Raw genomic sequence first — 17,500 nt, forward strand, 5'->3', positions numbered from 1 at the left:
TTGCTGGTGTTGACTTCTTGATGTGTAGTGCCTCGCAAACGTCAAGCCGCCTGCTATCGCTGTATCTATCGATGATTTCTGTGTTGTTTACTAGGATTTCTCTGGCGATGGTTTGGTTGTGGGAAGAGATTATATGTTCCTTAATGGAGCCCTGTTGCTTATGCATCGTTAAACGCCTAGAAAGAGATGTTGTTGTCTTGCCTATATACTGGGTTTTTTGGAGCTTACAGTCCCCAAGTGGGCATTTGAAGGCATAGACGACGTTAGTCTCTTTTAAAGCGTTCTGTTTTGTGTCTGGAGAGTTTCTCATGAGTAGGCTGGCCGTTTTTCTGGTTTTATAGTAAATCGTCAGTTGTATCCTCTGATTTTTGTCTGTAGGGATAACGTTTCTATTAACAATATCTTTCAGGACCCTTTCCTCCGTTTTATGAGCTGTGGAAAAGAAGTTCCTGTAAAATAGTCTAATAGGGGGTATAGGTGTTGTGTTAGTTGTCTCTTCAGAGGTTGCATGGCTTTTCACTTTCCTTCTTATGATGTCTTCGACGAAACCATTGGAGAAGCCGTTATTGACTAGGACCTGCCTTACCCTACAGAGTTCTTCGTCGACTTGCTTCCATTCTGAGCTGTGGCTGAGAGCACGGTCGACATATGCGTTAACAACACTCCTCTTGTACCTGTCAGGGCAGTCGCTTTTGGCATTTAGGCACATTCCTATGTTTGTTTCCTTAGTGTAGACTGCAGTGTGGAAACCTCCGCCCTTTTCCATGACTGTTACATCTAGAAAGGGCACCTTCCCATCCTTTTCCATCTCGTAAGTGAAACGCAGCACGGAACTCTGCTCAAATGCCTCCTTCAGCTCCTGCAGATGTCTGACATCAGGTACCTGTGTAAAAATGTCGTCAACATACCTGCAGTATATGGCCGGTTTCAAGTTCATGTCGACTAAGACTTTTTGCTCGATGGTACCCATATAGAAGTTTGCAAACAGGACACCTAGGGGAGAACCCATGGCGACCCCATCTACTTGCTTATACATGTGCCCATCCGGGCTCAAGAAGGGTGCCTCTTTAGTACAAGCTTGGAGTAGTTTCCTCAGAATATTTTCTGGTATGTCAAGAGGAGTACAGGCTGGATCACGATACACTCTGTCGGCTATCATTTCGATTGTCTCGTCCACAGGTACGTTGGTAAACAGCGATTCTACGTCCAACGAGGCTCTTATCCCTGTGGCCCGTGTGCCCCACAGTAAGTCAACAAATTCCTTTGGAGACTTCAGGCTGAAGGCGCAAGGAACATAAGGAGTCAGCAGGCCGTTGAGTCGCTTCGCCAGTCTGTACGTGGGTGTGGGTATCTGGCTAATGATTGGCCGAAGTGGGTTTCCAGGCTTGTGCGTCTTGACATTTCCATACGCATATCCAGGTTTATATTCCCCAATGACGTTTGGCAGGTGGAGTCCGGATTTCTTGGCGTTCACAGTTTCGATCAGTTTGTTGACCTTTGCTTTTAATTCGGCTGTAGTGTCCTTCGTTACCCTTTGGAACTTAGTTTGGTCAGAGAGTATGATGTTCATTTTCGCCAGATATTCGTCTTTTTTAAGAATGACATATATTGGCGACTTGTCACCTCTCCTGACAACTATCTCCTTGTTCTCACGAAGGCTTTTAGCTGCCGCTTTAAGCTCGGGGGACAGTATGGTGCTTCTGTAGTTGCCTCGATTCTTTCCTCCTTCTGCAATAAGTTCTGCTTGTAAGGTATCTTTGGTAGTGACCTTCTTTTGTGTCTCGAGGTCGAATATGTCGTCCAACAGAATTTCCAACTCTACTTTCCGGGCCATCTCACTCGGTCTGGACATAACATGACAGTTTATGCCCAGATTTAGGAGAGTGACTTGGTCCTCAGTGAGGTTAATTCCTGCAAGGTTCAGAAAGCCATCTCTTGGTCGTGGAATTGCCATAGGTCCTCCATATAATGTTGTTAGTTTCTTGATAATCCTTGTTTCAGTGCTGAGGTGATGTTGGTCTGTGAGGATGTCGAGGTGTTGTTCAATGCGGGTACGGATACTATGGTCGATGTTGCTATTTCTCCACTCGTTTGTAGCATGAAGTAGTTGCGTTTTGTTGTCTTTGATTTCATTCTCTGCCTTGTATATCTGATCACGAATCAGATCCTGGCGATATTTTATCGTGAAGGCTTGATTCCTTGCTGCTGGGTCGTGCGCTTTAATATTAGTATATTTTGGTAGCAGTCTTTCCTGTAGACATATATTATTAAATATGACCGAAAAAGTAAGATTAATAATTCTAACACGAATTTTCTCAATCTTTCGTACATTACGCTTCACTGTTGGAGGTAAATCAAAAATTAATTCTCCAAAATTCATTTTTATTTGAATAAAAATAAAAAATGAATTTTGGAGAATTAATTTTTGATTTACCTCCAACAGTGAAGCGTAATGTACGAAAGATTGAGAAAATTCGTGTTAGAATTATTAATCTTACTTTTTCGGTCATATTTAATAATATATGTCTACAGGAAAGACTGCTACCAAAATATACTAATATTAAAGCGCACGACCCAGCAGCAAGGAATCAAGCCTTCACGATAAAATATCGCCAGGATCTGATTCGTGATCAGATATACAAGGCAGAGAATGAAATCAAAGACAACAAAACGCAACTACTTCATGCTACAAACGAGTGGAGAAATAGCAACATCGACCATAGTATCCGTACCCGCATTGAACAACACCTCGACATCCTCACAGACCAACATCACCTCAGCACTGAAACAAGGATTATCAAGAAACTAACAACATTATATGGAGTACCTATGGCAATTCCACGACCAAGAGATGGCTTCCTGAACCTTGCAGGAATTAACCTCACTGAGGACCAAGTCACTCTCCTAAATCTGGGCATAAACTGTCATGTTATGTCCAGACCGAGTGAGATGGCCCGGAAAGTAGAGTTGGAAATTCTGTTGGACGACATATTCGACCTCGAGACACAAAAGAAGGTCACTACCAAAGATACCTTACAAGCAGAACTTATTGCAGAAGGAGGAAAGAATCGAGGCAACTACAGAAGCACCATACTGTCCCCCGAGCTTAAAGCGGCAGCTAAAAGCCTTCGTGAGAACAAGGAGATAGTTGTCAGGAGAGGTGACAAGTCGCCAATATATGTCATTCTTAAAAAAGACGAATATCTGGCGAAAATGAACATCATACTCTCTGACCAAACTAAGTTCCAAAGGGTAACGAAGGACACTACAGCCGAATTAAAAGCAAAGGTCAACAAACTGATCGAAACTGTGAACGCCAAGAAATCCGGACTCCACCTGCCAAAGATCATTGGGGAATATAAACCTGGATATGCGTATGGAAATGTCAAGACGCACAAGCCTGGAAACCCACTTCGGCCAATCATTAGCCAGATACCCACACCCACGTACAGACTGGCGAAGCGACTCAACGGCCTGCTGACTCCTTATGTTCCTTGCGCCTTCAGCCTGAAGTCTCCAAAGGAATTTGTTGACTTACTGCGGGGCACACGGGCCACAGGGATAAGAGCCTCGTTGGACGTAGAATCGCTGTTTACCAACGTACCTGTGGACGAGACAATCGAAATGATAGCCGACAGAGTGTATCGTGATCCAGCCTGTACTCCTCTTGACATACCAGAAAATATTCTGAGGAAACTACTCCAAGCTTGTACTAAAGAGGCACCCTTCTTGAGCCCGGATGGGCACATGTATAAGCAAGTAGATGGGGTCGCCATGAGTTCTCCCCTAGGTGTCCTGTTTGCAAACTTCTATATGGGTACCATCGAGCAAAAAGTCTTAGTCGACATGAACTTGAAACCGGCCATATACTGCAGGTATGTTGACGACATTTTTACACAGGTACCTGATGTCAGACATCTGCAGGAGCTGAAGGAGGCATTTGAGCAGAGTTCCGTGCTGCGTTTCACTTACGAGATGGAAAAGGATGGGAAGCTGCCCTTTCTAGATGTAACAGTCATGGAAAAGGGCGGAGGTTTCCACACTGCAGTCTACACTAAGGAAACAAACATAGGAATGTGCCTAAATGCCAACAGCGACTGCCCTGACAGGTACAAGAGGAGTGTTGTTAACGCATATGTCGACCGTGCTCTCAGCCACAGCTCAGAATGGAAGCAAGTCGACGAAGAACTCTGTAGGGTAAGGCAGGTCCTAGTCAATAACGGCTTCTCCAATAGTTTCGTCGAAGACATCATAAGAAGGAAAGTGAAAAGCCATGCAACCTCTGAAGAGACAACTAACACAACACCTATACCCCCTATTAGACTATTTTACAGGAACTTCTTTTCCACAGCTCATAAAACGGAGGAAAGGGTCCTGAAAGATATTGTTAATAGAAACGTTATCCCTACAGACAAAAATCAGAGGATACAACTGACGATTTACTATAAAACCAGAAAAACGGCCAGCCTACTCATGAGAAACTCTCCAGACACAAAACAGAACGCTTTAAAAGAGACTAACGTCGTCTATGCCTTCAAATGCCCACTTGGGGACTGTAAGCTCCAAAAAACCCAGTATATAGGCAAGACAACAACATCTCTTTCTAGGCGTTTAACGATGCATAAGCAACAGGGCTCCATTAAGGAACATATAATCTCTTCCCACAACCAAACCATCGCCAGAGAAATCCTAGTAAACAACACAGAAATCATCGATAGATACAGCGATAGCAGGCGGCTTGACGTTTGCGAGGCACTACACATCAAGAAGTCAACACCAGCAATCAACAGCCAATTATTGCACAACTATATTCTACCCACCTCAAGACTCCGCTCCAATATAGAAGCATCAAGAAATATGGACCAATAGGCTTTCTACAAACACTTCTATTCAATACCCATTGTTTGTGTTCTGTCTTGTGTTGATACTTTTAATACCCTATTAATATCCCCTCTTGTTCTGTCTTGTGTTAATGCCACATCACCCCTCCCACCTCACTCAAATGTAGATATAAAATCTGAGATACGTAAGTTCTATTCAGTTGTGTATTTGTGAACTAAAGTCTTTAAAAATGTAATAAGTTTTACGAAACGCGCCCGTGTCGCGTCAGACTAGAAATAAAAATGAATTTTGGAGAATTAATTTTTGATTTACCTCCAACAGTGAAGCGTAATGTACGAAAGATTGAGAAAATTCGTGTTAGAATTATTAATCTTACTTTTTCGGTCATATTTAATAATATATGTCTACAGGAAAGACTGCTACCAAAATATACTAATATATATATATATATATATATATATATATATATATATATATATATATATATATATATATATATATGTATATATATATATATATATATATATATATATATATATATATATATATATATATATATATATATATATATATATATATATATATATATATATATATATATATATATATATATATATGACAATGTTAGACCATGGGGGAAAAATGAAACAGGAATTTCCTTAAGTACTTTCGTATATTAATACATCTTCAGAAAGAGTAACTCCTTCTGAAGATGTATTAATATACGAAAGTACTTAAGGAAATTCCTGTTTCATTTTTCCTCCGTGGTCTGACATTGTCACATTTTTAATCACGTGTTTATTTTCGTGATTTACACACACACACACACACACATTATATATATATATATATATATATATATATATATATATATATATATATATATATATATATATATATATATGTCGTACCTAGTAGCCAGAACGCACTTCTCGGCCTACTATTCAAGGCCCGATTTGCCTAATAAGCCAAGTTTTCATGAATTAATATATTTTCTCAAATTTTTTTCTTATGAAATGATAAAGCTACCCATTTCATTATGTATGAGGACAATTTTTTTTTATTGGAGTTAAAATTAACGTAGATATATGACCGAACCTAACCAACCCTACCTAACCTAACCTAACCTATCTTTATAGGTTAGGTTAGGTTAGGTAGCCAAAAAAGTTAGGTTAGGTTAGGTTAGGTAGGTTAGGTAGTCGAAAAACAATTAATTCATGAAAACTTGGCTTATTAGGCAAATTGGGCCTTGAATAGTAGGCTGAGAAGTGCGTTCTGGCTACTAGGTACGACATATATATATATATATATATATATATATATATATATATATATATATATATATATATATATATATATATATATATATATATATATTGTGACGGTAACGCGTTGGTGTTCGGCTGTTTAAGGCTAGGGGTATGGCCTCGTCACATAGTTATAAAAAAAAATAGAAAAAACTGGAACTTCGTCTGTGGTAAGGTAAGGAGAAGACACACAAAACACAAGTAAACTTTAACAATGAAATTTTAATTACGTTAAATAAATCAAAACATGAATAAAATGCACAAACAAATTCTTATAATAAAATCAATCAATCAAAATAATAAGAATAATTAAATGACACAATGAAAAGTTACGTTAAGGCAAAATAACAAGAAGTGCAATACAAAGTAAATGGGAGGTGTTTGGAATATTGGCTTTAAGCCACCACTTCTCTCAGTACACGCTAGCGTCTAGCCGGGAGGAGTGGTGACCACGAGAGCACTGAACATTCTGAGGTCTGAAGTTGGGGCGACCCCAGACATCAAGTAGTATGGGGGGGGCGAGTGCAGGTGCAGCCAGACCGGCGACCAATCAGCGGAGCCGGTAGCGATCAACATGTAGTTTGGTGGTTGGAGTCCGAACAGGTGGCTGGCTGCATACGTTTTGCTCACCCTGGCAAGCCTTGCTGGTGTTGTTGTCATTGTTGGACATGTCTTCCATAGTCGTTTTATATAATTTCGACGACGTAAGTATGGAGGGAAGAGCAGGCTCAATCTCTTGAAGGAGATTATCGTCACAACTCTCCCCCGAAGCCTGCGGTTCTGGAAGAAGTACGTCGTTATGTGGTGGAGTAATGGATGGAGTCGCTTCTACTTCATAAACTCTGGAGAGGGCATCGGCTATGGTGTTGTCAGAACCCTTGATATAGCGGATCTCCAGGTTGAAGTCTTGTAAATACAGAGCCCATCGTAGAAGACGCTGGTTGGTGAATTGGGCTTGATGTAGGAAGCGGGGAGGGTTGTGGTCTGAGAAGATGGTGGTAGACCTGGCGCCTTGTAGGTACGGAGCGAAGTGTTGGAGGTTCAGGACGATGGATAGTAGCTCCTTTTCAATAGTGCTGTAGTTCCTCTGGTGTGGTTTCAGTTTGTAGCTGTAGTAGCTGACAGGTAGAACCTCCTCGCCTCGTTGTTGCATCAGGACACCACTAACGCCGGTACCACTGGCGTCGACATGAAGGACGAAAGGCTTGGTGATATCTGGAGAGGCGAGAATGGGGTTAGAACAGAGGAGGAATTTGAGTTGTTCAAAAGCAACGGTTTGCTGTATGGTCCAATTATACCGTTGCTTGGGACTGGTTAATAGAATTAGAGGTGTGGCGACTGTACTGAAATTCCTCACAAACCTACGGTAGTAAGAGGCAAGACCAAGGAAGCGCAGGAGCTGCTTCCTGGTGGTAGGCTGTGGATACTGTTGGATGGCTTGAGTGTGTGAGTCTAACGGAGCTATGCTGCCACTCCCAATAACATGACCCAGATAACGCACTTTACCTTTCGCGAAAGTGGACTTGCCCAGGTTGATGGTGAGGCCGGCTGTCATGAGCTTTGAGAACAGACGTCGCAGCTGGAGCAGATGTTCACTCCAGGAGTTGGAGGCTACGACGATATCGTCCAGGTAGGCGTATGTGTTATCCAAGCCCTGGATGACACGGTTGACAGCTCTTTGAAAGGTGGCCGGGGCATTACATAGTCCGAAAGGAAGGCGTTCATATCTGAAAAGTCCAAAAGGAGTGATGAAGGCAGATATCTCTTTAGCGCGCTCCGTTAGACACACTTGATAGTACCCCTTAAGCAAGTCCACTTGGGACAAGTACTGGGCACTACCAATGGCATCAAGGATGTCATCTATCCTTGGCAAGGGGTAAGCATCCTTGACAGTGACAGAGTTCAGTTTACGGTAGTCAGTGCACAACCGCACCTTACCTTGGGGTTTGGGCACCAAGATACAGGGTGAGGCCCAGGGGGACTCACAAGGTGTAGCCAGTCCATGATCCAAGAGGTATTGCACCTCAGCACGCATGACTTCCTTCTTGCTCGGGCTGATTCGGTAGAAGGGTTGACGAATCGGCCGGGTGTCGGGGAGCAGTTGGATGTCGTGCTGGGTAACATTACACTCTTGGGGATCATCTCTGAACAACTCTTGATGTTCTCTGAAGATCTTGACGAGAGGTGCACTATGATTATCCTGAAAGTATTTGGGAAGATCATTAAGGATTTCGGAATTAGAAAGCGCTGACTCCTTGTCAGTGCTTTCGGGAGGAGAAGCTGGGAAGGTCTCACTGTGGATGTAGGGTTCTGTGAATGTGGAATAGTTAGTCAAGACAGTGGGAGGAGTACCATTATATTGCTTCAGGAGGTTGACGTGGCACAGCTGGGTCTTCCGCCGCCTATCTGGAGTTTCTATGACGTAGTTGTTGTTGTTTCTGCACTCTTTGACGCAGTAGGGTCCTGAAAATCTGTTTTGTAAAGGTGAACCTGGGATAGGAAAATAGGCAAGGACGAAGTCTCCCGGCTTGAATTTTCTTACTTTGCTGGTCTGGTCGTAATGAGTCTTCATTCTCACCTGGGCTTTCAATAGATTATCATGGGCAAAGCGGTGGACTCTCTCTAGAATGTGTTGAAGGTTTTGAAGAAACTGGGGCACATTCTGATGCTCACTGAAGGTGGCATCTCTAAGAGAGTCTTTGAAAGCCTTAAGGGGAGTACGGCACTTACGGCCGTAGAGCATCTCATAAGGAGATACTCCTAGGGACTCATTGGGGAGACTTCTGAAAATACACATTATTAGGTCAATCTGCTTATCCCAATCCTTTGAGGTTTCACTACAAAACTTTTTCAAGAGTGCTTTGATGGTCTGATGACTACGTTCAAGAGAACCCTGTGAAGCAGGATGATAGGGGCTGGACAATACCTGTTTGATGTTGAACTCCTCCAGTGTCCTTTTGAAGAGATCACTGGTGAAGTTGGTGCCACAGTCACTTTGAATCTCCCTGGGAAATCCGTATTGAGTGAAGATCTTCAATAGATGTTTGATAACCGTAGCAGCCGTGATGTTCTTCACTGGAACTGCTATGGGAAATCTGGTGGTAGGACACAGGATGGTTAGGATGTAGGCGTTACCTGAACTGGTCCGAGGTAAAGGACCAACACAGTCTATTATGAGTCTGTGGAAAGGTTCCGCAGGCACCTGTATGGGAATCAGTGGTGCTCTGGGAATGGAGACGTTCGGTTTGCCTGCCATCTGACATGTATGACACTGTTTTACGTACTGTTTGACGTTATTTACCATACCTGGCCAGTAGTAGTCTTGACGAATCCCATGGTAAGTCTTGTTGAAGCCGTAGTGGGAGAATGCTCCGTGGGCCAGGTGTAGAATAGTGGGCCGCAGGCTGGTGGGAATCACAAGTTGTTCGATGTTGGCCCAATCGTCCTCCTCCTTCAGTTTACTGGGTCTATATCTGCGGTAGAGCAAGTCGTTCTCTAGGAAGAACCCAGGAATACTGTCGGGTTGAGTCTCAGCCTGGAAAAACAATGGTGTTAAAGTAAGATCTTCCCTCTGCAACTTACGGAACTCCAACTTGGTCAGATGCGGGGGTAGTTTCTGAGGGTCTTGAGGAACAGCGGTAGCAGTAGAGTCAGCTGGCTGTGGACGTGCGGCTTGTGCACGGGTGGTCACGAGAACCGGAGGAGAAACTTCATCACTCTCTTGAACCTCTGCTGGAACATACTCAAGAATAGGGTTTATTGGCACAGAGTTACACACCTGGGGTTTGTCCATGACGATCAGGTTGGTCGGTTGCAGGTCTTCTGCCAAGTCGTTGCCTAGGAGAAGTTGCACTCCAGGCATGGGAAAAGGCTTTTCCCTGACGGCGACTTGGACTTCTCCGTTCACGTAGGGACAATCCAGGTGGACTCTGGCGAGAGGGTATGGTGTGGTAGCAGTGAGGTCAGTGATGAAGACTGTTTCCCCGGTGTAGACTATGTTGGGCACAGCCGACTTCAAGATGATCGATTGTAGAGCCGCTGTGTCCCTCAAGATCTTCAATTTGAAACGTCCCTCCGGATTTGAACCGTTGGCAGAGACAGTTCCAGTATACAGGTGGTTACTGAAAAGAGAAAGATCATTAACATCAACACCAACATTCATCACAGGCTTACCGGACTTAGGAGGAGTTGGTTTGGGTCGTTGTTGGTCAGTGGTTCCCTTGTATTGAGACTTACCACACTTGTCTATGGTATGTCCATAGAGTCTACAATACTTGCAGTACAGTTGTGAACCAGCTTGATCGGGGCTCACCTTCTCGTAACCGTACCACGACTTCTTACTGGAGGATGGTTCAGGTGTCAGCCGGTGGATGAGGCTGTAAGTGTCAGCCGACTTAGCACACTTCAGGTAGTCGGTTTCTTCTTTATCTGCTAAGTAGAGGCGGACAGGAGGCGGCACACGTCTCAAGAATTCTTCAACAAGCATCAGGTTGACGAGTTCTGTAAAAGTAGAGACATGTGCTGCTTCCAGCCATTTCATGAAATACCTCCGTTTCGTGTTAGCAAACTCGAGGAAGGTAGTGGTACTTGCCTTCAGGTGGTCACGGAATTTCCTTCTATAACTTTCAGTGGAAAGTAGGTAGGCGTCCAACACTGCTTGTTTCAGAGTGTAGTAGTCATTCTCAGACGCCAAAGTACTGAGTGTGACTGCAGCTCTACCTGTAAGATGGACTCTGAGAAGTGTGGCCCATTGGTCGACAGGCCAACTGAGTTGATTAGCAAGGGTTTCAAAGGTGGTGAAAAACACATCAACTTCTGCTTCTACAAAGGATGGCATTAACTTACTTGCATGTGATATATTAAAACTGACGGGAAGATTGGCAGTAGCTTGTTGGCGTTGAGTGAAGTGGGAAGTTTCCAAGGCGATTTCACGTTGACGACACTCTAGAGCCAGAGTTGCTTGTTGCTTGTCATGTTCACGTTGCATTTCCAACTCGCGTTGTTTGGTTTCAAGCTGTACGCGTTCCCGCTCCTGGAGTGCTTCAAGCTGTACTCGTTCCCGCTCCTGGAGTAGTGCAACCTCACGTTCTTGGAGGGCGAGTCCTCGTTCGTGTTCTTCTCTCCTCAAAGCAGCTTCGCGTTCTCTGAGGGTGATTTCTCGTTCTTGTTCTTCCCTCCGTATGGCAGCCGCTCGTTCTTGTTGTTCGCGGGCTTCCCTTTGCTGCTCACGTTCAATCTTAGCCAGCTCTAGTTGAAGTTTCATCGTTGCCAAGTCAGTTTTATCTGCAATATAGTAAGTTTCATGAGTTTCAGAGTCTATCTTACCTTGCTCTAAATAGTAATCCAGCAACAGGTTGTGTAGGTCATTTTTGTTGGCTTGGTAGGGAACTTCTAGTTGATACTCATGTGCAAGAGTTTGTAATTCAGTCCTCTTGGCACGACTAAAGGTCCCTATTTCACCTGCTGGATTTGCACGGAAAGTTTGGAGACGAAACATGGTGAAATTAGCAAATAAAGGTACACGAATATTCAATAGTGAAATGTCAGAAACAGGACAACGTGGCAACTGGTACCTATCCTGTGTGATCTTTAACAATTAACGTTAAGTGAAAGATATTAAATGATTAAATTAAATCAAGGGCGCAGGAAATCTTGTACCCGGTACTCATGTAAGAGAATAAGGGCAAGAAAATCCTGCTAACAAATGAAACAAAGTTTCGAAAACAAATGAAACAGTTAAATGCTTCAAAAGTAAAATTGGTAGTCCAAGGATGTAGGCATACCTTGCCAAGTCTCTATAGGACATAAAGCAAGTTTTTCCCACTGAATTTAATATGATACTTACAGAATTAGCGAACTTTTGTGCTCTGAAAAAATAAGCTAATTCCCTACCGTTGTATGTATCATCATCTCTGACTGACGTGTAGGGGTGCGAGGTGTCAACTGGTGACGAGAACTGCTGCTGAGGTCCCAATTCAGCAACTAAAGTTCGAGCTAGAGGAACTATGGCCCTCTTTGTCCTCCTACAGTCAGATTGCAGAAGATTGGGTACTCTTGACCCGGGGCAGACCACAGTACCAGGGTACCAATATGATGATCTGTCAGAATGAGAAATATTCAAGGGACATAGATGGTAAACACGAGTAATAACACGGAGGGAGAGATGACCAATTAAGAGTATGACTGCGGCCTACAGTCACCACGTAATCCAAAGTTGTCTCACCTTCACTATATGTTACTCTCGTAATGCACAATACACCGCACCTTATAAAAAATGAAATTGAATATGAAAAATAGTAAAGCTACGTTAACAAAGTTAAATACGCTTACCATAAATTACCACTTGGCACCAGTACCTGAGTGAAGCTCCTAGGACAGGCCCCCATATAACTTGTGACGGTAACGCGTTGGTGTTCGGCTGTTTAAGGCTAGGGGTATGGCCTCGTCACATAGTTATAAAAAAAAATAGAAAAAACTGGAACTTCGTCTGTGGTAAGGTAAGGAGAAGACACACAAAACACAAGTAAACTTTAACAATGAAATTTTAATTACGTTAAATAAATCAAAACATGAATAAAATGCACAAACAAATTCTTATAATAAAATCAATCAATCAAAATAATAAGAATAATTAAATGACACAATGAAAAGTTACGTTAAGGCAAAATAACAAGAAGTGCAATACAAAGTAAATGGGAGGTGTTTGGAATATTGGCTTAAAGCCACCACTTCTCTCAGTACACGCTAGCGTCTAGCCGGGAGGAGTGGTGACCACGAGAGCACTGAACATTCTGAGGTCTGAAGTTGGGGCGACCCCAGACATCAAGTAGTATGGGGGGGGGCGAGTGCAGGTGCAGCCAGACCGGCGACCAATCAGCGGAGCCGGTAGCGATCAACATGTAGTTTGGTGGTTGGAGTCCGAACAGGTGGCTGGCTGCATACGTTTTGCTCACCCTGGCAAGCCTTGCTGGTGTTGTTGTCATTGTTGGACATGTCTTCCATAGTCGTTTTATATAATTTCGACGACGTAAGTATGGAGGGAAGAGCAGGCTCAATCTCTTGAAGGAGATTATCGTCACAATATATATATATATATATATATATATATATATATATATATATATATATATAAAGCTGCTATATATATATATATATATATATATATATATATATATATATATATATATATATATATATATATATATATATATATATATATATATATATATATATATATATATATATATATGCAACAATGATCACAAAAACACTGATCCAAGTATGCAATATAACCACATGTGAAAAATAGAAAATGCTTAACGCGTTTTCGGCTAATTCGCCTTCATCAGAGCAAAGTAGAATCTACTTTGATTCTACTTTGATTCTGATTCTACTTTGCTCTGATGAAGGCGAATTAGCCGAAAACGCGTTAAGCATTTTCTATTTATCACATGTGGTTATTTTGCATATATATATATATATATATATATATATATATATATATATATATATATATATATATATATATATATATATATATATATATATATATATATATATATATATTAGTATATTTTGGTAGCAGTCTTTCCTGTAGACATATATTATTAAATATGACCGAAAAAGTAAAATTAATAATTCTAACACGAATTTTCTCAATCTTTCGTACATTTCTTTTCACTGTTGGAGGTAATTCAAAAATCAATTCTCCAAAATTCATTTTTATTTCTAGTCTGACGTGACACTTGAGCGCGTTTCGTAAAACTTATTACATTTTCAAAGACTTTAGTTAGCACATACACAACTGAATAGAACTTACACATCTTCGATTTTGTTTATATCTACATTTAAGTGAGGTGGATGGGGTGAGGTGGTATTTAATAAGGTATTAATTTCATCAACACAAGCCAGAACATGAAACAATGGGTTTTGAATAGAAGTGATTGTAGAAAGCATTTTGTTCCATATTTCTTGATGCTTCTATATTGGAGCAATACCCAAATTTGTAACAAATTAGATGGCAAATTCCTTGGCATTCTCATTGACCACAAGCTGAATTTCCAGGGACACATTCTAAACATATCAAAAAAAGTTTCAAAAACTGTGGGCATTCTTTCTAAGATCAGATATTATGTACCACGCCCTGCCCTGGTGACTCTCTATTACTCCCTTATCTATCCATATCTCAACTATGGTATTTGTGCTTGGGGCTCTACTACCCAAAATCACTTACGTCCTCTAATTACTCAACACAAAGCTGCTATTAGGACAATAACCAATTCTGGCCCCAGACATCACTCGGTACCCCTACTCAAATCTCTGAATATGTTAGACATTAAGTCACTTCACATTCTCTCATGTGTATTATACATATATAAAACGCTAAACTATAATGCCAATCCTGATCTCAAAAGCTTCATAGAAGGTTGTAACAGAACCCATGAGCACCACACCAGAAATAAATACAGTTTTGATATTCCTAGAGTACGACTTAATCAAACCAGAAATGCTCTACAAATCAAGGGGCCCAGAATGTGGAATGACCTTCCCAACCATGTTAAAGACTGTACCTCTCTCAACCAGTTTAAGTTAAAAACGAAGCTATACCTAATAAATTCCCTGTAACCTACATTACCCCTCTGTTGTCAACCCATGTATGTTTTTTTTGTTTTTTTTCAAATCAACGCTGTTTGATTGTAATTTTCTGTAATAATTTGTAATTGTATTTGTTCTGCTTTTTCAACAATGTTCCTCCCTCTTTTACCTCTATTTTTATTTGTTCTCAACACATTTTATTCTTTTTACCCATTAGTTTTAAGCTTTAGTCATTAATGTTTTTCCTGCCTGAAACGCTTTGCGTAATAGTGGCTTTAGGCATTGTATGTACTAGCTCTATCTATAAAGCCAACAAACTTTGTAAAATCTCTTTATATATGTACCTTACCTAAATAAACATTTATTTATTTATTTTTTATATATTTATTTATTTGAGCCCGGATGGGCACATGTATAAGCAAGTAGATGGGGTCGCCATGGGTTCTCCCCTAGGTGTCCTGTTTGCAAACTTCTACATGGGTACCATCGAGCAAAAAGTCTTAGTCGATATGAACATGAAACCGGCCATATACTGCAGGTATGTTGACGACATTTTTACACAGGTACCTGATGTCAGACATCTACAGGAGTTGAAGGAGGCATTTGAGCGGAGTTCCGTGCTGCGTTTCACTTACGAGATGGAAAAGGATGGGAAGCTGCCCTTTCTAGATGTAACAGTCATGGAAAAGAGCGGAGGTTTTCACACTGCAGTCTACACTAAGGAAACGAACATAGGAATGTGCCTAAATGCCAAAAGCGACTGCCCAGATAGGTACAAGAGGAGTGTTGTTAACGCATATGTCGACCGTGCTCTCAGCCACAGCTCAGAATGGAAGCAAGTCGACGAAGAACTCTGTAGGGTAAGGCAGGTCCTAGTCAACAACGGCTTCTCCAATGGTTTCGTCGAAGACATCATAAGAAGGAAAGTGAAACAATACAATACAATACAATACAATTTTATTTAGGTAAGGTACATACATACAATAAATATTTACAAGGATTGTTTAACTTATAGGTATAGCTAGTACATACAATGCCTAAAGCCACTATTACGCAAAGCGTTTCGGGCATGATAAACTTAAATGACAAGCTTAATACTAATTGAGCATAATGAGTAGAATGAAAACAAGAAATGAAAACATAGATGAAAAAGCAGCACAAATACAATTATGTCGACAAACAGCGCTCTTTAAAGAAAAAAACAGACATTGGTTGACAATAGAAGGGTAAGGTAGGTTACAGGGAATTTATTAGGTATAGCTTCGCTTTTAACTTAAACTGGTTGAGAGAGGTACTGTCTTTAACATGGTTGGGAAGGTCATTCCACATTCTGGGCCCCTTGATTTGTAGAGCATTTCTAGTTTGATTAAGTCGTACTCTAGGAATATCAAAACTGTATTTATTTCTGGTGTGATGCTCATGGGTTCTGATACAACCTTCTATGAAGCTTTTGAGATCAGGATTGGCATTATAGTTTAGCGTTTTATATATGTATAATACACATGAGAGAATGTGCAGTGACTTAATGTCTAACATATTCAGAGATTTAAGTAGGGGTACCGAGTGATGTCTGGGGCCAGAATTAGATATTGTCCTAATAGCAGCTTTGTGTTGAGTAATTAGAGGACGTAAGTGATTTTGGGTAGTAGAGCCCCAAGCACAAATACCATAGTTGAGATATGGATAGATAAGGGAGTAATAGAGAGTCACCAGGGCAGGGCGTGGTACATAATATCTGATCTTAGAAAGAATGCCCACAGTTTTTGAAACTTTTTTTGATATGTTTAGAATGTGTCCCTGGAAATAGAGCTTGTGGTCAATGAGAATGCCAAGGAATTTGCCATCTAATTTGTTACAAATTTGGGTATTGTTTATTTTGAGATTTATTTGATTAGAGGATTTATTGCCAAACAGAATATAAAAGGTTTTGTCAATGTTAAGGGTGAGTTTGTTGGCAGTTAGCTACAGATGGACTTTATTTAGCTCAGTATTTACTGTGGCATTTAGAGCAAGGGGATCAGGACTGGAGTAAATGAAGGTTGTGTCGTCAGCAAATAGAATTGGTTTGAGGTGTTGGGAGGCATTTGGAAGGTCATTAATGTAGATGAGAAAGAGGAGAGGGCCAAGTATGCTGCCCTGGGGAACACCAATGTTGATGGGTAGGGTGGGAGAAATTGTATTATTCACAGAAACATATTGGAGCCTGTCAGTAAGGTAGGATTTGAGGTATTGTAGGGAGTGTCCTCTGACTCCATAATGATGTAATTTAAGAAGAAGGGAAGAAGGGAAACGCCATGCAACCTCTGAAGAGACAACCAACACAACACCTATACCCCCTATTAGACTATTTTACAGGAACTTCTTTTCCACAGCTCATAAAACGGAGGAAAGGGTCCTGAAAGATATTGTTAATAGAAACGTTATCCCTACAGACAAAAATCAGAGGATTCAACTGACGATTTACTATAAAACCAGAAAAACGGGCAGCCTACTCATGAGAAACTCTCCAGACACAAAACAGAACGCTTTAAAAGAGACTAACGTCGTCTATGCCTTCAAATGCCCTCTTGGGGACTGTAAGCTCCAAAAAACCCAGTATATAGGCAAGACAACAACATCTCTTTCTAGGCGTTTAACGATGCATAAGCAACAGGGCTCCATTAAGGAACATATAATCTCTTCCCACAACCAAACCATCGCCAGAGAAATCCTAGTAAACAACACAGAAATCATCGATAGATACAGCGATAGCAGGC

This window comes from Procambarus clarkii, chromosome 33 (assembly GCF_040958095.1).
Source record: "Procambarus clarkii isolate CNS0578487 chromosome 33, FALCON_Pclarkii_2.0, whole genome shotgun sequence".
Classification (NCBI taxonomy): domain Eukaryota; kingdom Metazoa; phylum Arthropoda; class Malacostraca; order Decapoda; family Cambaridae; genus Procambarus; species Procambarus clarkii.